Here is a 25,815-nt window from a genome sequence, read left to right on the forward strand (position 1 = left end):
TGAGAATCTAATGAAAACTATAAATTGGATCTCCCAAAAAATGCACATCAAACGTCAAATGAATCATATTTGACATTTAATTTCAGTTGAGTCATTAAACCCAGTTATCTATCCTGCAAATCTCTAAAACCTGTTAGTAGACTCCAAGGAACCAATGTTTGAGTTTTTCAAAATAATGGATATACAGGATTTTAGAACCTTAAGCAACTTAGCAACCATGTAATCCAAACTGCTAACAGGAAAATGAAGAAATAGTGGCCCAGAAAGATAAGAATTAAATAAAGCCTTACTCTACTGAGGAACAGAGGTGTCCAATTATTATGCTAATGCACCTAAGACTGAACCATGCAAAATTTAGTATATAGCAGTGCCTTTGGGTTAGAATAATTCTCACAATGGAACCTGAACAGGAGACTTCCATATGGTCTTTGGGTCCAAACATTACTGATAGTTAAGAGAGTCAATTTTGGAGTTCTTTATAAATGTGAAAAGTTGATCAAGTCACTTAATCTTTCTTATCTTCAGGTTCTTTGAATACAAAATAAGAATAATAAAAGCTACCCGTGTAGGATTATTTTAGGAATAAAATCAGACAACATGTATAAAATATTTAACAGTGCCTAGTACATAGTAGGTACTCATGAAATGATACGAATTTAAAAATACTTCTTGTCTGGGTGCCTGGGTAGCTCAATTAAGGGTCAGACTCTCAATCTCAGTTTAGGTCTTAATCTCAGGGTCATGAGTTCAAGCCCCATGCTAGACTCTGCATGGAGCCTACTTAAAAAAAAATTTCTTGGGGTGCCTGGATGGCTCAGTCAGTTAAGCATCTGACTCTTGATTTCAGCTCAGGCCATGATCTCAGGGTCGTAAGATCAAGCCCCAAGTTCAGGCTAGGCATGGAGTCTGCTTAGGATTCTCTCTCTCCCTCAACCCCTCTCCCACTTGTACTCTCAAAAAACAAAAACAAAAACAACAAAAACAAAAACATCTTGTCTGCAACAACATGGATGGATCTAGAGTATAATGCTAAGTGAAATAAGTCAGTCAGAGACAAATACCATATGATTTCACTCATATGTGGAATTTAAGAAATAAAACAGGGGCCCCTGAGTGGCTCAATCGGTTAAGCATCCGACTTCCGCTCAGGTCACAATCTCATGGTTCGTGGGTTCGAGTCCCACTTCGGGCTCTGTGCTGACAGCTCAAAGCCTAGACCCTGCTTCACATTCTCTGTCTCCCTCTCTCTCTGCTCCTCCCCTGCTCATGATTTGTCTCTGTCTCAAAAATAAACAAATATTAAAAAAAAAAAGAAATAAAACAAACAAGCAAAGGGGAAAAGAGACAATCCAAGAAACAGTTTCTTAACTAGAGAATAGATGGTTACCTGGGGGGATGGGCAAAATAGGTGATGGGGATTAAGGGTACAATTATCATGATGAGCACTGAGTAATGCACAGAATTGTTGAATCACTACAATGTATACCTGGAACTAATATAACACTGTATGTTAACTATAGCCCTGCATCAGGCTCTGTGCTGACAGCGAGCTGAGAGCCTGGAGCCTGTTTCAGATTCTGTGTCTCCCTCTCTCTCTGACCCTCCTCTGCTCATGCTGTCTCTTTCTCTCTCTCTCTCAAAAATAAATAAAACATTAAAAAAAATTTAAAAAGAGAAATTAGGCAAAGACAGAACTTTTCCTTCTCATTTCCATCTTGGGTTCCGTTTCTTCCTTTTCCTCTTAGGGTTCAGCTTTTTTGCACATTCTCAGAGTTCCCACAAGGCCTAGGAGGACCCCGTACATGATAACTCTTAATTCTGACCTTTTACCTGAGCCTTAGACTCTCACATCCTGTTGATTTTTTTAGATGTTTTCACCTGAATATACTATGTATGTTCAAAACTGAGCTTTTAATCTCTTAGTAAATTGATCCCTCCTTTAAATTCCCTGTTCTGGTTAACAGCACCATAGCCACATGAAAAGTCCAGCAATAATCACATTTCATCAGTCACCTTCAAGTCTCACTGATTCTTACTCTAAATGCTTTCTAAGACTACTTTCTTAACTCCATCCCTATCAATAATACCCAAATCCAGGTCACTATCTCTCAATATGACCAATTAAGTTATCTAACTGGTCCACTCTTATCCTACTTCAGAATCAATTATTATACTGCTGCCAAAATGATCCCTCTAAAATGAAAATCTTGCCACATCATTCACCATCATATGTCAGACCTTTCAAAGGCTGTTATCCATAGAATGAAGTCAAAGTTCACCCACAGAATAAATGGACGGTGTGGCACGTGAAGTACTCAATGACCTCACTCATGCCTATCTCTTCAGCTTTACTTCCTATCTCCCACTTCATCACACCACAGCCACACTGCATCCCATGTGTTCTCATGCTGGTCTCTTTGTCAATATACCCTTACACCCTTTGCACGCATAGGAAATTCCTACTTGTTCTTCAAGATTCAGGTCCAAGATTACTTCCTCTGGGAACCCTGTTCAGAGTATGCTTCCCTACCCCCCAAGCTCACACATCACCACAACAAGCACACAGGAGAGATCTGTTACACTGAACAACAAAAAAAAAATAAGCAAACTAATGACACAGTGGCAAATAATTTATAAATATAAAGCCAGCAAGAAGGGAAACTAGACGGATTTCAGTGTTTCTTTGGGAAAAAGAAAGGTCTTGATCTGAGAAGTAACTGTTCAGAGTGTTGAAGAGAGGAAATGAAAGTATTTGAGTAAAAACAAAGATGGAAATGAACACATTTAGAAGTGAAATGGGTATAGTAAGGCTGGAAGGATAGTAAACACCAAATATAAACTCATAAATGCCACCATCCTTAAAAAGTTTTAGGGACCACAGCCAATAAATCACTAGACTTTTCGAATAATTTTCTCCAAAACTATATGGTATAGTTGCCATTTAGAGACATTACCTTACACTTGCATTAGAGAGGTAGTTTAGAAACATATTTGCATTTTTTAGTTAATGTAATCTTATAGGTTTAAGAAAATACTCATACTTAATTAGCATGTACTGAAGAACTTTACATAAAGTCCTGAAATTATAATATATCTTTATATTGCATGGCAGTTTGGTGAAACTAGAATAAGTTAACATAGACTCAGATAGGTCAATGGCTAATCAACCTTATTAAATAATCTTCATTATTAGAACATTAGATTATTCCAAGTCAGCAGAAGAAACTGAAAATACAGTAAACTTAATATTCAATTCACAGAAGAATTCAACTGTAATATTTTGTTCTCTGAATGCAGAATAATTAAAGAATATAAATCCTGAAACTTAAATACACTAGTCATAGTGCAGATGAAGATCTATGAGATATTTCCATATGAAGAGTGAAGATTAAGGTCACCTACTAAGAATAAGAGAGGAAAAATAATTGTCATCCCTGAACTATACTTAATGACAAAATCTACTGCTTGCAGTGAAGGTAGAAACACTCACTCTGATACATTTGCTAGAAGACCACACAATTAGTCAGAAGGGGATGAAGTTAGAAGCTTAAGCAGGACAAATAAATCAGCCACCCCAAACTGAATCATCTCTAAATGAGTTCTGTATCATTTTTATTTTATATATTTAACTATAGCTGTGTAAGATGCTAACCCATGGCATACCTTCTTTATCAAAAAGAAAGGTGATTAGGAAACAAATACCTGCTGACAAAGCACAGAAGCACTTGGAATGTTAAAAGTCATTTGCATGGAGCTGTGTGTCTTCTTGTCCTTGACTCTGTAAATGTCAATTCCCTGCTTTCAGGCGTGCAGACAGCAAAAAGTGAGATACAAAGCTGAATATTAATTCTCAAGATAACACTGATGTTATGTCAGAAGATATGGGTAATTCTCACTCTCACATAATACCTATCATTTTAAAATACCCCTACTGATATGAACCAACATTCGTGAATTTTGAACTGTTGTATTCAAGCAAATTGACAGATGTGAAAACACAAATACTTGTCTTTGATTATGAAATCCCCTCACACATAAACACCATTGTAAAATAAATTTCCCTCAGAGAAGAGGGACTGAAAATGTTGCAAGCCTACTAAAGAGAGCAACGCCAAGCTATAAAAGAAGCTGGCAGGCCAAGAATATAATGTTGACAACCACGTATGCTCAAGTGTGTGCTGCAGATGATCATTTAGATGCTGTCAGCCAATGTCAACTGAATTTCTTCCATTTAATGAAAAACCTGCTGGCTTAGGGAAGGAATATAGAATCACCTATCTGATCTAAAACAGTGAACTGTTTTTGTCTGGTTATGTATTTATTTTTCAACAAGAAGTGAGAGTTCTATATTTGTTGTGATCATAATCTTACCCATACATTGGGGCTAATGTCTGTACTGTACAAATGTAAAAATTATTCACTAAAATAGTAGCAGATTTTATATACATATATGGTCAATTCTCAATATTTGTGAGGATTTGTAGTAGTTACGTTCTATAGTTTCTACAAACAATGAATCAGTGAATACTGTGCTTCTATTGCTTCTAGGAAATGGAGAACACAGGGCTAGGTTCTTATAAGCTGCTGATTACAACATTTTCACCAACCAATCATTACATAAAGTTTGTTTTTTGTGTATTTCTGTGTCAAAACATCTTATTTAATATATATTCTTGATTCATTAAAACTGAACTCAACAGTTCATGACTGAACAAAGTTCATCTAACACACCTATAGTCTCCATAAGACAAACACAACTTTGTTGTATTAGGAACACTACACAACACTTCAGCACATTTGGGGGACAGCATAATCACCCCAAAAAGGCACAAAAAATGTGGCACTAAGCAGACTGCAAAAAGAACAATAGATTACAGCATGAGAGTTAAAACAAGAAGGCAAATGTCACCTTGTGCAGCCTCAGCTAAGAATGTGCACAGCAGGCAACTCGTTTTTTTAAAAGTCATCTCTATACCTAATGTGGGGCTTGAATCCACCCACTCCACTGACTGACCCAGCCAGGTGCCCCCAGGTAATTTACTTTTTCAACACTCTTGAGTATACCTACAAATGACTGTGAAAGCACCACAATTACTGATTTGGGGGTTGCAAATAAATTTTAGCAAGTAGGTGAATCTGCAAAAATGAAACCCATGAATAATGAGAACCAACTAGTGTATATGTGTGTGTGTGCATGTATGTGTGTATGAATGTGTGTATATGTGTATATATATACAACATGTGGCATATGACATATCTAACAGGAAAGACAAGTTGTGGGACTTTCTAGTATGACACTCTTCTAAGGTCCATTTCTATATTTTCCCTTGGCATACTGGATACCTCTACCTGAGTCAGCACTTCAAACTTAAGAGACTAAGCTCACCTCCTGGGCTTACTCCAAACCTGCCCTCTGGTATATTACTACTCAAGTCACTGTGACTAACTCCTTTCTCCACATCCCTGCCAGGCACCAAATCATGTTGATTCTTCCTCTAAAATATCTCTTAAAGTCTGCCTCTCCCCTACCCAGGCCCACTAAAATTATCATTAAATGCCTTTCTATCATTTGGACCATTAGCATAGTTTTACCATCTTCTCTGTCCCCTACTCCAAAATCAAAGGCTATATTACAGTCAGCGTTATTTTTCTAAGATTTAATCATACTTTCACTTCCTGGTACCTATATAATGAGCCTCAAATTTCCTGGTTATGATATATAATGCTTTTTATGGCACCAATCATCCCTGTAGATTCATCTACTGTAACTCATCTCTCATAAACTCTATAGCTGCAGTAATCTATTTCCCTTCCTTTGAATATATTATGTTTTTTAAACATACTTTATACATGTTAGAAATGCCACTAGCAATGCTCTTTCTTCCATTCTTTACCTGCCCTTAGAGCCTCTGCTGATATCACTTCCTTTATGAAGACTTTCCTGAACAGCCTCTACCTCCACTTCAGGCCAAGTTAGTCAGTATGTTCCCTGTGCTTCCATAATATTTTCACATACGTCTATTATAGAATTCCTTAACTTGATTTCTAATTAGTAAGGGGGAAAGTACAAGAATGTACAAGATTGGCCAAATACTGATTACTAATGTAGCTGGGTGTTGCAGATTCATTACACTATCGTCTACTTTAGTGTGTATGCTAAATTTCCATTAAAGGAAAGTAAAAAACGTCAAGAGAGAGGCAGAATGAGAGAAAATACATTTTACTATAAGTAACTGAAAATCCGACTTGTGTGTGATTTAAACAAATATGGCATTAACCCTTTTCCCCAGATAAGAAGTCTAGGAGTACTACTAGTCTAGGATCATTACAGAGACTGAAGAAGATCACCAAAGACAAAGTCTCTATCTTTTTGCTCCAGTAAGTGTGTTGACTTGCTGCTTCAAACCCACTTGTAGTAGATGCAGACATTCTCTCTGTATTCAAGGCAGGAAAAAGGATAGTGCAAGTCACACCTTTAACTTTTTAATAGGACAAATAAAAATGTTTTTCAGTGCCCTCAGCAAACTTAGCTTGTAATACATTGCCCACAAACTGTTAAGTCATCCAACAGGGCCTTGATAGACTGATCCTCTTTGAAGGCAGAGACTGTTTTTGTACTTCAGTAAGCAATCCAGTACCTCGTATATAGAGGTACTCTGTATTTAATGAAAGTATGAATCTAATAAAGGAAACAATAATATGCATAACACAGGAACTCTGCTAATTTTCTTTATAAAAATCATATAAACTGCTCTAAAAATTGCCAATGCTATACATATAAGGAACTACTAGTATTATAGTAGTTTGACACCACTATCAAGAGATATTTTACTATTCTCTTTGTAACAGAAGACCAGGCAGAGGATTAACAAAAAAATCAAGAGACCTGAATTTTTGCCCAAACAAAACAATCTTGATGAAACTCAATTTACTTAGAGATACTGTTTACATATTTCTCAGGATTGTTCTGAGGATAAGGGAAATATAAACAATATGACAGTACAATGGAAATATATAAAACAGTATAAACACAGGCATTATAAATGCAATGAAAAAATAAATAAAAATAAATGCAATGGTTCTATCAAGTCTTGAGAGGAAACTTACAGTTATGTACTATGCATAAAGATATATGCCATCTGGCACATCAACAATATGAATTAAAAATTAAACACTATTAATATCGAGTATGGATGCTAAACATGATTAGATGATGAGTTTCTGGATTTAGCCCTGGTTCTTTCATTGCTATGGAGAAGTAAACTAACATTACCTTACATTTATACCTCACTGAGGAAAAAATGTTTTATAAAATAAAATTGGTGTATTGATGCAATTATGTAATATCCACAAATTGAAAAGCAGAATATGATAAACAAACTGGTTAACACAGAATAGTTAACATCAAATCCCACTTCATCAATTAATAATTACTACCAATAAATGTACAGTACAGTAAAGTAGGCCAAGGTCCTAAAGCACTTCTAAGTTAAATCAAGTGAGAAATAAAAGAGTAGAAGCATTGAATATTAATTTTCCTCTGAACTTTAATAACCTTGATTGAGCATATAAACAGTCCTTTTCAGGGTGAGCTTATGGCTCATACATATATAGGCAACACTGGTGGTCAGAAATATTTCTGATAAATGATAACTTCAATGGCCAGTTTTCTAAATTTTTACTAAGGTGTATATATCCTAACCTATAAGAATGTTGTATTAAAATAAACATTATGTATATACAACAAAAAAACAGTAGCCAATACTAAGGAAGAGAAAAATGGCATTTCTAAGTCAAGAGAATCTCTACAGAATATTATATTAAGAACTGATGCATCTTCACTTTTATTGGATTTGGAGACAATAGGTGCTTTGAAGAAAAACATGGTGTTCTATGAAGTATGTTTAATTAATTCTTACATCTCAAATGTGCAAATACCTTAAACTTATTATGAAAGATTCACCATTTCCTAATTCATTTAAGCAGAAACTATTCTCCATGTAGGTTACCATGGAATTATTAATACTGGAAACTGACTCAACTTAACATAAAAAAAATACATCAAGACTGTAAGCCAGTAAATTCCAGCGAAACACTGCATAAAGCATCATTAGGTCATAAACAGAATTGAAAAGTTTCAGCAGTAGATTAGACTTATCTTACAGTTATTTATACAGGAGGAACATCCATGTCATAAAAAACCAAAATGTTACAATAGTAAGAATGGCTTACGCTTTATAATTGTAACCACCCAGTTTCAAATAAATCAATTTTTATTTTTAAAAGGGAAGAACAGAATGTTTCTCTTCCTGTTTTATCTGCATACATAGCTTTATCAGCTAAAACTTCAATAGTGAGTATTTCTCCTACAAAGAATTTGGCATACCTGAAGTAAGCAATAAATTGTCAATGTTATAAAAATAAAAGTTGTAAATGATATGTTTACAATGAGGAGCTATTTTAATTTTCTTTTCTTTTTTATTTTAGGGAGAGAGAGGGAGCGCGTACACATGTGAGCAGTGGGAGGGTGAGGCAGAGAGAGGGAGAAGGTCTTAATCCGGCTCCTCACTCAGTGCAGAGCCCAATTCATGACTTGAGCCCAATTCAAGAGTAGGACACTTAACCGGCTGAGTCACTGAGGTCCCCCAAAGGGGAGCTATTTTAAATACTTAACTTTTCAGATAGAAGAGACAGTATATTAACTGGAGGATTCATTGCTTTTTAAAACATTCATTATTTTGTGACATTCAGGTAGCTCAATTGGTTAGGCGTCCAACTTCAGTTCAGGTCATGATCTCATGCATGGTTCACAAGTTTGAGCCCTGTGTCAGGCTCTGTGCTGACAGCTCAGAGCCTGGAGCCTGCTTTGGATTCTGTGTCTCCCTCTCTCTCTGTCCCTCCCCCACTTGCTCTCTCTCTCAGAAACAAATAAAACATTATTTTGTCTTATTACTAACTTGAGAGAGGATATTACATATTGATAAAAGATTCAGTACAGTAGAATATATGACAATTACACACATTTACACACCCATTGATAGACCATGAAAACATGAAGCAAAAGCTGACAAAATTGAAGGGAGAAAGAGACAATTCTATAATAAGAGCTGGAGGCTTCAATACCTGACTCACAATAATGAACAAAACAACCAGATAGAAGATAAGAAATCAAGGACTAGGGTTGCCTGGATGGCTCATTCAGTTAAGCATCTGACTTGATTTCGGCTCAGGTCATGATCTCACAGTTCTTGGGTTCAAGCTCTACACTAGGCTCTGTGCTGAAAACACGGAGCCTACTTTGGATTTTCTCTCTCCCTCTCTCTCTGCCCCTTCCCTGCTCATGCATGCGTGCATGTGCCCTCTCAAAATAAATAAATGAAAAAAATCATTAAGGAAATAGAGGATTAAACACAACAAACCAACTAGACTCAAAAGACATATAAAGAACCCTCTACCCCAAAACAGAGTACATATTCTTCACAGATGCACATGAGACATTTTCCAAGGCAGACCATATGTTCAGTCATGAATTAAGCCTCAGCAGATTTAGGAAGATAAATATCATATAAAATATCTTTTCCAACCACAACAGGATGAAGTTAGAAACCAACACAGAAGTAAAACTAGAAAATTCACAAATTTGCGAAAATTAAACTACACACTCTTCAACAATAAATGGATTAAAAAAGAAATCACAAGAGACATTAGAAAATACTCAGTGCTGAATGAAAATAAAAATGCGACATGTCAAAACTGATAGGATGCAGGGAAAGCAGTGCTAAGGGGAAAATATATAGCTATAAACACTTATATAAAAAAAACAAGAAAGATCTCAACTCAGCAACCTAACTTTATAGCTTAAGCAACTAGAAAAAGAACAAACTAAACTAAAAGCTATCCGAAGGAAGTAATAAAGATTAGGGCAGAGATAAATGAAATCAAGAACAGAAAAACCAAAGAGGAAAACCAATGACACCAAAAGTTGGTTCTTTGAAAAGATCAACAAAATGATATATCTTTAGCTAGATGGACTAAGAAATAAAGAGAAAAGACTCAAATTACTAAAATCAGAAATGAAAGTGAGGTCATTATTATCAATTCTAGAGAAATAAAAAGGATTATAGAAGAGTGCTATGAATAGCTGTACACCAACAAATTGGATAACCTAGAGGAAACAGACAAATTCCTAGTAACACAAAACTTACCAAGATTAAATCATGAAGACATAGAAGATCTTAATAGACCTATAACTAGTTAGGAGATTAAATCATAGAAATCTCCAAACAAAGAAAAGCCTTGGACCTGATGGCTTCACTGGTAAAATCTAGCAGACAATAGTATCCTTCTCAAACTTTTCCAAAACAATGAAGAGGAAGGAACACTTCCTAATTCATTCTATGAGGCCAGCATTACCTTGATATCAAAGTCAGACAAAGACACTACAAAAAAGAAAACTACAAACCAGTATCTCTTAGGAACTCTGAAGCAAAATTCGTCAACAAAATAAGAGCGAAACAAATCCATATTAAAAATATTATACACAATGACCAAGTGTGATTTTTTCCTAGAATGCAAGGATGGATCAACCTATGAAAACTGAGCAGTGTAATACACCACATTAACATAATGAAGGGGGAAAAAACCACATGATCATCTTAATTGATAGAGAAAAAGCATTTAACAAAATTCAACACCTTTTCCTCATAGAAACACTTAACAAACTGAAAATACAAGTAAATTACCTCAGCAAAAGGTAACAAGAGCCATATATGAAAAACCTACAGTAAATACCATATTCAGTGGTGAAATATTGAAAGCTTTTCCCTTAAGATCAGGAACAAGGCAAGGATGCCCACTTTCGCCACTTCTATTCAACATAGTACTGGAAGTTCTAGCCAGAGTAATTAGGCATAACTAACTAACTAACTAAATAAGGGTTATACATAAGAAATAAGTTGCATTTCTATACATGTTCAATAAACAATCTCTGAAATTATAAAAACACTTCCATTTATGACAGCATCAAAGGGAATAAAATGCTTAGGAATTAACCACGGAGATGAAAGCTTTGTACAATGAAAATTACAAAATACTGGGGCGCCTGGGTGGCTTAGTCGGTTGAGCGTCCGACTTTCGCTTGGGTCATGATCTCGTGGTTTGTGGGTTCGAGCCCCGTGTCGGGCTCTGTGCTGACTGCCAGCGCAGAGCCTGGAGCCTGTTTCAGTCTGTGACTCCCTCTCTCTCTGACCCTCCCCTGCTCACGCTGTCTCTCTCTCTCCTAGAAATAAATAAAACATTAAAAAAAAAAGAAAATTACAAAATACTATTGAACAAAATTAAGGAAGATCTAAATAAATGGAAACCTCACATCTTCATAGATTGGAAGACTTAATGATGTTATGATATCCATTAAACTCAAACTGATCCACAGATAATCAAGGCAATCCTATCAATATCTCAATGGTGTCTTTTGCAGAGATAGAAAACTTCATCCCAAAATTTATGTCAGATTTCAAGGGACCTTGAATAGCCAAAATAAGTATGAAAAAAATAATAAAGCTGGAGAACTTATACTTAATGATTTCAAAATTTACTACAATGCTATAGCATGGTACTGAAATTTAAAAAGAAAAACATAAGACAAAAAGACAACAGAATAGACTAGAAAGCCAAGGAATAAAGCCTCACATAAATGGTCAAATAATTTTTGATAAGGGTGTCAAGACTATTCAATGGACAAAGGACTGTCTTTTCAAAAAATGGTGCTAGGAAAACTGAATATCCACATACAAAAGAATGAAGCTGGGCCTTTACCTAACACCATAGACAAAAACTAACTCAAAACAAATCAAACACCTAAATGTAAATATAGTTTTAACCATAAAATTCTTAAGAAAACATAGGCAGAGAAGGACAAATATCATATGTTTGCACGTATAGGAGGATTAGGAGGAACTTGACGGAGGACCAAGGGGGAGAAGAAGGGCGGAAATGGTGGGGGAAAGGGAGAGAGGCAAACCATGAGAGACTCTTGAATGCTGACAAAAACTGAGGACTGATGGATGTGGGGGGGATGGGCAGGGAGGAGGGCACTTTGGGGATGAGCACTGAGTGTTATGTGGAAACTAATTTGACAATAAACTATTTGTAAAAAAAAAAAAAAAAGAAAACATAGTTAAAGACTTCATGTCATTAGATTTAGCACTGATTTCTTGGATATAACATCAAAGGCACAGATAAGAAAAGTGAAAACAACAAATTGACTTCATGAAAATTTAAAACTTTTGTGCATCAAAAGACACTATGTATGAAAGTCAGAACATTGGAGAAAATATTTGTGAATGATATATCTGATAAGGGATTAACATAAGAATACATAGAGAACTCCTAAAATTCAATAAAAACAAATAACCCAATTCAAAAATGGACAAAGGACTTGACTAGACATTTCTCCAAAGAAGATATATAAACAGCCAGTAAGTACATGAAAATAAGTTTAACATCACTGATCATTAGGAAAATGCAAATCAAAACTACAATAAGATATCACTTCACATCCATTAAGACAGCTACTATGGGGCGGGTGGAGAGAGAAGAAGGGAGGAAGGAGGAAATAACAAGTTGTGCACTGCTGGTATAATTTAAAATGGTATATGCTGCTACGGAAAACAGAATGGTGATTCCTCAAAAATTAAAAACAGAGTTAGCATATTATCCAGCAATTCACTTCTAGTGTACCCAAAAGAAGTGAAAGCAAGGTATTGAAGAGATACTTGTACAATGACATTTAGAGCAGCACTATTCACTAATGATAACACATGAAAGCCACTCAAGTGTCTGTTGGCAGACAAATGAATTCAGTGGAATATTAGTCTGCCTCAAAAAGGAAGGAAATTCTGCCATATGCTACCAACACAGCTGAACAACCCTGAAGACATTACTGTAAGTGAAATGAGCCAGTCACAAAAAGACAAATACTGCATGATTCCATTTATGCAAGGTGCTTAAAGTAGACAGAATCATAGAGACAGAAAGAAGAATGGTGGGTGCCAAGGGACTAGAGGGAAGGAGAATGGGGAGTATTAGAAGTTGGAAGAGGGACTGTATAAAGTATCCTCCAAAATGAGAAGGCATTTTGGGACCAAAAACAGAGCAGGCAATGCCATACAATTCACACAGAGGTTTATTCAGGGTAACTTCTGACAGGGAGGATTGGGCAGATGATGATCCTGAGCTGCAGTTATTTCCAAAAAAGTATGGACCTGAGTCTACAGATTCTATAGAGCAAGGGGACCCTGGGAGCACTGTAATGAAATCAAAGGGTTCATGTGCATTTCAGAGGGTTTGCATGCACCTAACTGATGGACCTTGTGATGACATCTGTGTGTCAGGAAAGGGAAAGACTATTTTATCTTTAACATATTTAAAGAGGGCCGAAGCAAAGCCTCCCCACATTCCAGACTTGGTGGGCATTTCTAAGGCATGTATACTAATCTCCAAGGGGCCTGGGACACATAGAGAGAGAGAGAGGTTACAGAGAGGACATAAACAAGATGAAAGACCAGAGACGGAGTCAGTATTGTCATCACTCCAGTAGAGTTACTGTTTAGTGAGTATAAAGCTCTGCAACATGAAGGTGGAAAGTGCTGATGGTTCCATATTATGAATCTATATAATGCCAACTGTACAGCTAAAATGGTTAAGGTGATAAAATTTATGCTAAATGTATTTTACAATAAAAGAATTAAGAGGGGTCAAGAGGTGGAGTAAATGGGCCACTGGGGAGTTGGAGGATAATCTAAATGTCATGAGTAAGGGTGAAATATAATAAAGAGGGAAGGAAAGAAATAAAAAAGGAAGGCAGACAGGGAGAAAGAGTAGAATGGAGGGAGGGATTCACACACACACACACACACACACACACACACTGAACTTTGACCCAAATAACCAAGTACTAACTACAGCATAGAGAATGCCCCCAGGATAGCAATCACGGTCATATTCTGACATCAAAGATAAAAATTTCAATTTGGTCTAAAATGACCAAATTGGGCTTAACAGAAGTAATCAGCTGTAAAAAATGCAAATCCAAAAGGTCCAGAGCATGTTCCACTGTCATTCCCTGTTAGGATATCAAACTGAATTTGGAGGATTTCAGTATGATTTGTGTTTGCTGAAGTTAGGTCTCAGGATACACACAAATTCGAGTGCTCCTTGGAGCAACTCACTTAATGGATACTATGGGGAAGTACTACTGCCATTCATAAAAATAAGCATATATTTCACAGTAGCTACTGAAAATCAATGTTTTCACTTCTTCAAATGGTAACAGAAGTAAAATATTCTAATTTCAAATTCACTCCAAGCTGCAAATTTAAAAAATGTATGTTCCTATTAACTTCTATTAACCGTAAAGCTAACCATAAACCTGCAACTGCCTCTTCACTAAAACCTGGGTCACTTTAACTGATATAACAGCTCATCTTCCTTGGAGCAATTCAATCAATCACCCTGTCAAATAGTCCCAGGTCGAGCAGGTGAAAATACTTTTAGTGTAGTAAGATGTCCCTACATCTCTTTAAAATCTATAAGCACACTCCACCCCTGCCACTTCCTTTTTCTGCCACTCTTGGTGCTGTTTGTATGCTCTCTTGGTGTGGACCTTGTGCCTCTTTTGTGAAGCAGCAGCTGGGGAGACTCTGGTACTTGCCATGGCTGACAAAAAGCCCAAGGAAGGAGTCAAGACTGAGAACAACGAACATATTCGAAGGTGACAGGGCAGGATGGTTGTGTGGCACGTGTAAGATTAAGAGGCATATACCACTTAGTAAACTAATAAAAACCTATTGTGAACAACAGAGATTGTTACTGAGTCAGATCAGATTCTGATCTGATGGGCAGCCAATCAATGAAACAGACACACCTACACAGTTGTAATGGTGGATGGAGGATGAAGATATAATTGATGTGCTTCAACACCAGACAGGAAGTGTGTACAAAAATGGGAACCTGAACTCTGTTCCTCCAGACCAAGAAGACATTCTCCATGAGAAAACCGCAATTTGGGGGGTGCATGGGTGGCTCAGTTGGGTGAATGTCCGACTTCGGCTCAGGTTATGATCTCACCACTTGTGGGTTCCAGCCCCAGGTCAGGCTCTGTCCTGAGAGCTCAGAGCTTAGAGCCTGCTTCAGATTCTGTGTCTCCCTCTCTCTCTCTGCCCCTCCTCCACTCTGTTTCTCTCTCGCTCTCTCTCAAAGCGAAATAAACATTGAAGAAATTAAAAAAGGGGGGCACCTGGGTGGCTCAGTTGGTTGGGCATCCAACTTCAGTTCAGGTCATGATCTCACGGTCCATGAGTTCGAGCCCCAACTCGGGCTCTGTGCTGACAGCTCAGAGCCTGGACCCTGCTTCAGATTCTGTGCCTACCTCTCTCTCTGCCCCTTCCCTGCTCACTCTCTCTCTCTCAAAAATAAACATTAAAAAACTTTTTTTAAAAAAGCTAGGTTTACCCTATACTATATAGGCTATTAAGTGTGCAATGGCATTATGTCTAAAAACAAAAAATACCTTAATTGTCAGAAAAGGCTAACCATCATCTGAAGTTTCAACAAGTTGTAATCACAGATCACCATAACAAATATAATAATGAAAAGGTTTGAGATATTTCAAGAATAAACAAAATGTGACACAGAGACAGGAAGTAGGCAAATGCTGTTGGAAAAATGGCATCGATGGACTTGCTTGATGCGAGGCTGTCACAAACCTTCAATTTGTAAAAAACATAGTTTTCTGCAAAGTGCAATTGTAGTAGATTGAATGGTGATATCCTCCCAAAATACACCGTGTATTCCTGGCCCTTATTTTTCTGTCTATGCGGTTTCAGGTAATTAATATTAGTAAGGAAAACAAATGGACTGAATTTAGATGATTTTAAAAAAAGGTCCTTCAGTTTAAAAAAAAATGTTTAAAGCCCTATAGTTGCTGACTTGTTATGCTCTTTTTTTTCATCTATGCCTTTAAATAAAAACAAAATTTGATAGATTATATACATGTCCTCAGAAGTTTTACACAATTTTTGTTTACCAATATCCTAATCATAACCTGGGACAATCACAGAATATTTAAAGGAGGTCATCTGGCTGAATATCACAAAGAATCCTAGCAGAAAATTTAGCAGAAGAGTACTTACTGCCTCTTTTCTTTTGGGTCCTTTAATGATTGGCCTCTTAAGATAAAGAAGTCTTTCCCTGGAAAAAAGAATCTTCCCTGCCATATTCTTCTTCATATGTTGCACACTGTCCTACTTTGCTATATTTCAGCCCTACAGGAAATCAATCAATACATGACATGACATTTCCTATAATGAAGACATCTGTACACCTGCATGGGCCGGAGTGGAGATTTCAGATCTTAGAAGTTAAGATGTACCAATTTGGATTGGGTGGAGTTGGAGAAGATAGCTTGAATAAAAAGAAAATTGGTTGCAAAGGAGGAATTCTGCTAAAAATAGGCAGAATTTTCCATTTTTCTGCCAGCCACAGGACTTAACAATATTTTTAAAAATCTATGAGCAGAAAAGTATTTCTCCTATGAATTATACTAGGCAATAGACTATGTCAGTCACTCTCAGTTCGCCCCCAGTCACTGGCAGCATAGTGGATTTAGTAAGAGTTTTTCAAACGGTAATAGATTCTAGAAGTCCTTTTTAAGAGTGGGCAGTGATCAGTGCAGCTATGCAATGTATGCAACATTTTTTTAAACTGCAGCAAAGAAAATGAAATTGATTTTGTTATTTAATGATTAGGTTTCCTCCTTGCTGTGTGATTTCAATTCAAGATTAACACAGGTACCTTTCATTTACATTACATCTCAAATTCTCTATTAAGTAGAGAACAGGAATTGAATAATATAGGCAAGACATTTACTTCTCACTCAAAGAGAAATTAGCGCCAATATTTTCCAATCTTTTTAGGATTATTCAACATTCATTTCACATCAAATATTTATTTTTTAAAAATTTTTTAGATGTTTTTTTATTTTTGAAGGAGAGAGAGAGAGAGACAGAGAATGAGTGGGGGAGGGGCAGAGAGAGGTAGACAGAATCTGAAGCAGGTTTCAGGATCTGAGCTGTCAGCACAAAGCCCAACGCGGGGCTTGAACTCACAATCTGTGAGATCATGACTTGAGTTGAAGTCGGACACTTAACCAATTGAGCCACCCAGGCACCCAAATATTTATTGAAACTAATGTATTTGAAATACTTTAATCAATTTCTTTTTTAAGTTTATTTATTTTGAGAGAGAGAGAGAAAATCCCAAGCAGGCTCTGTGCAGTCAGCGGTAGAGCTCAATCCCACAAACTCCGAGATCATGACCCGAGCCGAAATCAGGAGTCAAACACTTAATGGACTGAGCCAGCCAGGTGCTCCAGGTACTTTAATGAATTCTTCTGTCATCCAAAGAACATAAGCACTGTATTCAAAAAATTTTAAGGTACTCTTCATCACATGGTTTTCAAAGAGGTAGATGTTACTTCTTATTGTTATGTTTTAGGCTTTCAACTTTTAAGTGAAGAAAACTCAGCTATTTTAAAACAGTTTAACAACTGGACTACTGTAATTGTCAGACATGGTAGCTATCTTTACTTTTAAGCTAGACTAATACAGACCAAAGCTGTATTGTTGTTTTGGTAATGGTTATATATATAACCAGCAACATAAGAGACAATAGTCATTTTCAGCAATTTTTTAAAATTATAAAACACAGTTATTTCAGGTTGATCACACCCATAAATCTGCCCTTTGACTGTATTTATTAAGGTAATAAAAGTCCTACAGCTTCTGTTCTTTGCTCTGTTAATTTCAACTTTGAGAAGACCCAATAACTTCCCTTACCACATTTCTTACTTACATACTGATTGCTGGGTGGAAAACAATGGATTAGTTGGTCCTTTAAAGCTTTCCTTTCTAAAACTTAATTGAAAAAGTATAAGGAGACCATATGCCTTAAGATGTCAAGGATCATAGCCTGGGATAGTGGAATGACACATCTGTAGTCTAAATTCTATCTTAAAATTTCACCATTTTCCTCATCGTTGGTAGTTTCTCCTCAGTCAATGTTCTTTCCATACCTCTAAAAATTGTCTCTCCTATGTGCTTCTCTGGTGTTAGCAGAGCCACTAGGAGCTAAATGTCAACCCTTCAAAGCAGCACCTAGGCAGCACAAGACTGTACAAAGTGGTAACAGTTGGCACTTCTATTCCCTTTTTCCCTATCCAATTCCCCTGCCAGCATGACCCAACAGGGAGATGAACTTCCATTCCCACCCTTGGCAATGAGGCAAGGAAAACATTAACACCAAAATTCACTCAATACAAAGTTTCCAAGACTATTTACAAGATTATTTTTTCATTATGAAAAATTCTTTCCATGAACTCTTTCTCCTAGCATTAATATTTGATCTTAGTATTTCCCTTTAATGTATTCAATTTTCCTCAAGGTCTGGGGCTCTTGAGTTGATAAGAGCTATTCTGAATAAATTCTCCCTCTCATCCTTCTCACCCCCATATTGGCTTTTATTTTAAATTTTTAAAGATAATCTTAAAACTAATTTCAAACTTACAGAAAAGTTTAAGAATAGTATGAAGAATTTTTTCTGAATCATTTAAGAGTAAATTGCTGATACTATGTCCCATCATCCCTGAAAACTTAGGTTTGTAATTCCTTTAATACGTTCTTCCAAATAACCATGATACAATCGTCAAAATCAACAAATCAACAATGATACCCTGTAATCTCAATGCACTGCTTAAGTTTCACCAGTCATCTCACTAATGTCTTTTGCAGCAAAAGGATCAGATCTAGTATCATGGGTTGCATTTAATTGTCGTGTTTCTGCAGTCTCTTTCACTCTGGAACAGTTAGTTCTCAAGTTTTTCCTTTACTTTCATGATCTTTAAAATTTTGAAAGTTACTAGGTATCTTCTAGAAAGTCTCTCAATTTGGGATTCTCTGTTTCTTCAAGATTAGATTTAGGTTATAGATTTTGGTAGGTGAATCATAGAAATGATGCCCTGGTCCTCATACTGCATCCTATCGGGCAGTGCTTGATTTTATTTTGTCACATTACTATTAGCATTAGCTTTGATAGCCTGAATAGGGTTAGAATCTGCCAGGTTTCCTACCGTGAAGTTCCTTTTATTTCCTTTATAATTAATAGATATTTTGTGAGGAGACACTTCAAGACTACATAAACAGCCCATTCCTTATTAAACTTTCACCCATTAGTTTTGGCATCTACTGATATTTCATTGATAACTGACTACCCATGGATAACTACACTGGTTCCCAAACTGTGATTTTTCTAATTCCATTCTTCCTTTTCTTCTCTCCATTCATTTACTAGGTCACTGCAAACTCATGAATTTTGATTTTATTCAGTGGGCTGTAATTTGATAATGAGTATTATTTGATGTTCAGACCAAAAAATTGACCAGTGAGTGCTCGCTCCTTCAAGGTCACTTCTGTATCCTTTATATATAATCCTTCTTTGAGCGATTCTTTACTTTCTGGTACAAGAAGATGTGTTTCCCACATCCTGTCCTATTCTTCCTCTACTCCAGCCCTGGAATCAGCCATTTCTCCAAGGAGTCTTAGGACAGGTACCTATGCTTCTGGGTTCCATCCTATGACTTCTGGACTGATTTATTCAGGGAGGAGAAAGCAGTAAGAGAGACAAAGTGCTACTTTGTTTAAAATGTGTGACTTGCTCTGATTTTCCTGTAGGTGAATAAATCTGTTTCCCCAACAGCTTATCTGCCTTGAACAGCAAGGCTGACTGCACACTGTTTAAGGAACAGAGGAGACCTGTAAGAGACAAACCTTCCCCAAAACATAGTTGCAAAGGTTAGGAAACACTTGCTCTGGTGGTAGAATATTCTGGGTTCATTTTATTCCTAGAAAAGGTACCCTTTCCTTTTCTTTCTTTTTTACTACATCTTTTATTTTGTAACAGTTTTAGATTAGTAGACAAACTGTGAAGAAAACTCCACAGTCTCTATGTGTCCCACACCCAGTTTCCCTTATTAACATCTTATAGTAGGGTGATACATTGTCACACTTTTTTTTTTCTCTTCCCTCTCACCCTCATTTGTCACAACTAATGAATCAATACAAATTAATTACAAACTAAAGTTCCTCAGTTTTCATATCTTCAGTTTTCTTCCAATGTCCAATTTCTGTTGAGGATCTCATCCAGAATATCATACTACATTTAGTAATTAAGTATTGTTAAGCTATTCTTGCTTGTGACAGTTTCTCAGACCTTCCTTGTCTTTCATGACTGTATTCATTTACTGTGGCTGATGTAACAAATTACACAAACTTAATGTATTTTTAAAAAATCCCAAAGGGGCACCAAGGAGGCTCAGATGGTTGAGCGTCCAGACGGGTCTTGATTTCAGCTCAGGTCATGATAGCACAGTTCATGATATTGAACCCCGCATGTGGCTCTGCACTGACAGTGTTGAGCCTGCTTGGGACTCTCTCTCTCCCTCTCTCTCTCTCTGTCCCTCCCCTGCTCATGTTCTCTCTCTCAAAAATAAACAAACATGAAAAATAAAATGATAAAAAAAAGAAACAAACACAAAGTTACCATGTAATCCAGTAATTCTACTAGTATTTACCCAAAGAAAATGAAAACACTAATTCAAAAATACATATGCACACTTATATTTATTGCAGCATTATTTACAACAGCCAAGATGTGGAAGCAACCCAAGTGTCCATCCACAAATAAACAGATAAAGAAGACGAGGTATATATATATATGTACACACACACACACACACACACACATCTGCAAAGACTATCTGTCCAAATAAGGTCACATTCACAGGTTCTAGAGGTTAAGACATAAGCATACTTTTGCGTGGATATCACCATTCAACCTACTACAATGCTCTTGACAGTTTTAAGGATTACTGGTCAGATGCTTTATAGAACTGTGATTTGATTTCTCATGATTAGACTGGGATAATGTGTTGGAGGGAGGAAAACAACACAGGTAAAGTATCATTTTTATCCTATCAAGGGTACAATTTATCTACATGACTTACCACTACTGCACTGACCTTGATAACCTGGTATGAAGCAGTGTTTGTCAGGTTTTTCCATCATATTGTACTCTTTGGAGAAAAGTCACTATCAACAGTTCAACTTGAGAGATGCGGAATTACACTTCCTTGAAGGTGGAGTATCTACATATATTACTGAAATTTTTCTGCCTGGGAGATTTGCCTATCCTCCCTTGGGGTCAACATGAATTATTTGTTTATATCAGCATGGACATATGGATATTTATATTTTGGGTTTTAACCCAATACTACTTTATTTTATTGCTCAAAGCGTTCCAGCTTTGCACATTGGGAGATCTTTTAGTTAGTTCTTCTGTCCCTTTGACATACTCCTGTTATTGTGTGTGAGTGTGTGTGTGTGTGTGTGTGTGTGTGTGTGTTTAAAGCACTTTGTTAGTTTCGGGCACTACACGATGCTCTGGGCTCACCTTGTATATTTCCTGCCCCAGCTCAAGAATCAGTCACTCCTCTGAGAAACCTTCATTCCTCTTATAGGATAATGATATTAGAAACCAAGATCTGGGCACAAGGTGTTGTCATTGCTATTGGAGTTTCATTGCTTCTAGGCCCTCTCAACTGACAGACAATATAACTGTGTTTACTAACCCATGTGTATACACATATCTATAAACATTTTTATATGTAATCACTTGTACCTACATTAAGCTAAACATGAGTTCATACTAATGTCTCCAATTCTAATCCATTATTTCTTGGATCATACTAGCTTCTTCCCCTTGCTTACTGTAACCCCACTACAATAGCAGAAACACGTATAGCAGTTTCAGAATTGTTAACCCATATACCCTGTCTCTCTGTAGGAGAGTACAATGTTTATACATATGGTTTCTTTTGTCTTTTAGTCTTACAGATTTCTGCTCATTTCCAAAATTACTTAGATCAGTACCTCATTCCTCCACCCCCTTCAGTAACATTGTTCCATATATTTGTAATACATTTACATTCTTTTGGCCACACTTTACATTCCATCATCAGATCCCAGACCTCCTAAATGAAGTTTTTAAAATTAGTATACATTAATATCCATTCTTTCTGCCTTAAATTTCTACAGTTTTAAACAAATATTTAGTGTCCTATATTCACCATTACAGTATTTATACAAAATACATTCACTACCCTGAAGAAGTCCCTGTGCTTCACCTTATCAACCTTCCCCCTAACTTGTTACTCCCCTTAGCTTCTAGCTACTACTGATTCTTTAACTGACTCTTATTTTTGTCTTCTCCAGAATGTCATATAATGGGACTTACATAGTATATAGCACTTTCAGACTGACTTATTTAACTCAGCAGTATGCATTTAAGACTCACCTATATCTTTTCACGTTTTGATAGTTCTTCTCTATTGCCCAATAATATTTCACTTATGGATGTACCAAAGTTTATTCATTCACCTACTGAAGGATATCTTGGCTGCTTCTGGTTTGGGGGGATTATGAACAAAGCTACTATAAACGTTTGTATGCAGGTTTGGTTATAAGTTTTCAAATTAGTTGTGTAAATACTTAGGAATGTGCTTGCTGATTTGTATGGTAAGACTACATTTAGTTTTGTAAGCAGCAAGTAGCTGTACTATTTTGCATTCTCACCACCAAGGAATGAAAATTACTGTTGCTCCACATCCTTGCCAGAGTCTGCTTTTGTCAGTGTTTTGGATTTTAGCCATTCTAGCAGGTATGTAATGATTTCTCGTTATTGTTTTAATCTGTAATTCTCTCATGATTTATGATATTGAACATCTTCTATGATATTTACCATCTACATATATTCTTTAATGAAGTGTCTCTTCAAATATTTTGTTCATTTATTGATTGAATCGATTTGTTTATCACTGAGTTTTAAGAGTTCTCTACATATTTTGGAAACATGTCCTTTATCAGATGTGTTCTGCAAATATTTTCTCCCCAACTGTCTTTTCATTCTCTCAACAGTGTCTTGCATTGAGCAGAAGTTTTCAATTTTAACTAAGTCCAACTTCACCCATTTTTTTGTTGTTGCATGGATCACATTACTAATGTATTTTAAAACTCACTGCCAAACCCAGGAGTCATATCAATTTTCTCCTATATGTTCTTCAATAAGTATTATAGTTTTGTATTTGAAATATAGGTCAATGATTCATTTGGCATTAATTGTTGTGTAAGTCATAAGGTCTATGCCTAGGTTCACTTCTTGCATATGTTCCAGCATCATTTATTGAAAAGACTATCCTTTCTCCCTTGAACTGTCTTTGTTTTTTTGTCAAAGACTAGTTGACTATATTTGTGTATTTATTTTGTTTATTTATTGTGGGAACTCTCCAGTCTGTTAATTTATGTGTTTATTCATTTGCAAAATACCACTGTGTTTTGATTACTGTAGCCTTTACATTAAGTCTTGAAATCAGGTAGTGTGAGTACTCCAGCTTTGTTCATTTCCTTTGTTCATTTTCAGTATTGCATTGACATTACTAGGTCTTTTGTTTCCCATACAAACTTTAGAATTAGTATGGTGATAGCCACAAAATAGCTTACTGGGACTGTGTTGAGTCTATAGATTAAACTGGAAAAAACTGAGACTTTAACAATATTGGGTATTCCAATCCATGAACACAAAATATCTCATTTATATAGATCTTCTTTGGCTTTTTAAAATCAGTGTTTTACAGTTTTCCACCTATAGGTCTGTATTTATTTTCTTAGATCTACACGTTAAGCATTACATTTCGGGGGATACTTTTTAAATTGGGTCTTCTGAGACTAAAAAGTTTGAGAACAACTGTCATATAAATCATCTAATGTACTTGGACCTGGTGCTTATTTGTGTATGTGTATAGTAGTAGTTCCTGCACTTATCACTATAAAGGGTTATTATATTGGTAAAATGACAGTATATGGAAAAATTACATGTAAATTAGAAATCACAAAACAAGTATAAGGGTCATTAAATCCATTCCTTCCCTTTAGGGTGAAGAAACAACTCTAGAGAAATTAAGTCACTTGACAAAATTTTAATAGGGGCATGGAACAATTCAGAGCACACACAGCAGAGCTGAAATGTTAAATAAAGTTGCCCAGAAGGGAAGATTCATAAAAAGTGTAGGAAAAATAGGACCAGAATTTGTACTCATAATTATATATTTAATGAGGGCCCACTAAATGACAAAGGAGTAGAAAATTAATGTAGGGTCTTCTGGAAATTAATCTGATTGATAGGATATAATACCATGGAGAATGGGTAGGACTTAGAATAGTGCAATAGATGAGAGTCTTGGTTAGAATTTTAGAACAAGAAAGGACTTAGAAATAATCTAATCTAATATCTTCATGTTATATACACTGTAGGTTATTCTCACTAGCAAAGATTAGTACATATGGTAAACTGTAATGGAAGTCAACATGTGTATTTTTGTTTAGCCATTTTCTTTTTGATCTTGGATTTCTTTCAAGTATTTTAAGAAAGGTAAGGAAGGGTAACTAGTCAGTAAGAGTTTAAAGGAGTAAGTGATGTAATCAGTAAGACCTCTTAAACACTCCCAAGTCTAAATCCTCCATTGGACTTAACTATGGAAATTGAGAATACATTTTATCCTTTGCTTTCATATCATTTACACTGTTCTTCAAAAATTATTTGGCTTTTGTTCACACTATTTCCTGGGTAAAGCAACTAAAAAAAGGCTGACAGTAGGCCAATACTTTCTTATGCCATTCAGAACAGAAGTGCATTCCGGATCCAGAAAAAGAAGAGTTACGGTCATTTCAAATCCCCGTAAATGGCTGTGTGATAGAATATAGCATTTACATTTTAAACTGCTTAATCATTCTTTTATAGACTAGCTGAAGGTTATTTTGTCTCTCTGACATTTTCTTATGTCTAAGCTGCCTTCCTTTGTCATCCAGGGCTCAGTTTCAAGGTCGAAATACATTATAGTAATCGCAGCCACACAGTCAACAAAAGGCATCCCTATTCCAAACTCTCCATAACTTCATGCTTTTCCCATCAATTTCACTTCAGTTAAAAGGCCAGTTACAAGAAGACTGTATGAATAAATCTAAGCTTATAAATTCTATTGCCACTATTACCTCATACACTCAGGCTTTTTATTAAATTTGCTATCTTCACACTATTTAATACATTATAAAGATGGCATGTACATAAACATCTTCTGAAATTAAGTGACTCCACTTTAGAAAGCTGAACTTTCTGAAGTAAATTCCCATGCTTTACCTACATAAATTATCATCCATATTCCATCTTGGATACTTCCATTACTTCACATTTCTTCAATCACTTCTCTCTCAACACCAATGAAGAAAAACAATAAAGGGAAATATAAACTATTTTTTATTATTAAACTATCACTAACCTCAACCATTTTCCAACTAGAGCTTTAGCTACAGGACAAAACCATGACTATAACCCATGCCAAGTTCCAGGTCTGATGCTTACAAGTATTTGACATCAAGCACTTCACAGTTTATCTGGGCCTTGGATTCTTTGTGTGCAAAATGAGGGAACTGGAAATGATGATTAGCAAATTTTCTTTGAAAATATCAACATTCCAACTTTTTAACTTCTATAGATGACACTTTCATAAAGAATGTGGGGGTCTTTCTGAAAATGTTACTGATATAAAAGAAAAAAGAATCATAGTAGCCCACAAAAAAATTAACATTTGGGTTA

The 25,815-nt window shown here is 36.0% G+C and overlaps 1 protein-coding gene and 1 pseudogene across 4 annotated transcripts in view; one reads left to right on the forward strand and one right to left on the reverse strand.

Moving 5' to 3' along the window:
* The window catches only part of PEAK1 (pseudopodium enriched atypical kinase 1), a 255,618-nt gene that overhangs the window by 181,006 nt on the left and 48,797 nt on the right, over positions 1–25,815 (reverse strand). The window lies entirely within an intron of this gene.
* LOC144245074 (small ubiquitin-related modifier 2 pseudogene) overlaps positions 14,712–25,815 on the forward strand; it is a 32,269-nt pseudogene continuing 21,165 nt past the window's right edge.

Source organism: Crocuta crocuta, unplaced genomic scaffold (genome assembly GCF_008692635.1).
Source record: "Crocuta crocuta isolate KB4526 unplaced genomic scaffold, BGI_CrCroc_1.0 scaffold310, whole genome shotgun sequence".
NCBI lineage: Eukaryota > Metazoa > Chordata > Mammalia > Carnivora > Hyaenidae > Crocuta > Crocuta crocuta.